Source organism: Pseudonaja textilis, chromosome 13, assembly GCF_049901715.1.
Source record: "Pseudonaja textilis isolate UNSWEBS1 chromosome 13, rPseTex1.2, whole genome shotgun sequence".
Taxonomy (NCBI): domain Eukaryota; kingdom Metazoa; phylum Chordata; class Lepidosauria; order Squamata; family Elapidae; genus Pseudonaja; species Pseudonaja textilis.
In genome coordinates this window covers 17,354,244-17,354,783 of record NC_142002.1, presented here as the reverse complement: position 1 = coordinate 17,354,783, position 540 = coordinate 17,354,244, and positions in this window count along the sequence as shown.

Sequence of the window (540 nt, the reverse complement as noted above, 5' to 3'; positions counted from 1 at the left end):
CAACCCACATTGCTCTGTTCTCCGTTCCTTCCTGCGTGCCCTAGGATGAAGACGGGATGGGCCTGGGTCTTCCTCTGAATTCTCTCTCCCTTGTTCTATGTCTCTGCCCAGACTTTGCCCTTCTCCAGTTTCCTCCACAGCCAATGGAGCCACACTCCCTCTCCCTGTCAGCTGTTCGGCTTCCTCCTAAGATTCAGACTGACAGGGGCATGACAGATAGAAATAGAGACAGCTAGAGAGCTAGCTAGATGGATAGATGGATGGATCAGTGGTGGGATTCTAACCGTTTCCATACCGGTTTTGGTGATCACGCACTTCACGTGTGCGCACACAGTTTTCCAAACACCATTTGAGGCTCTGCCACACCAATCAACTAAGAGGATAAAGAACAGAAAAGCACAGGGGCAGGTGGGTGGGCCAATCCTATGCTTTACTCTTCTTTCTCTTCTCAGCTGATCTTTGGAGCAATTTTTGCTACCGGTTCGGTTGAACCATGCTGAACCAGTAGCATTTCACCACTGATATGGATGGATAGATGGA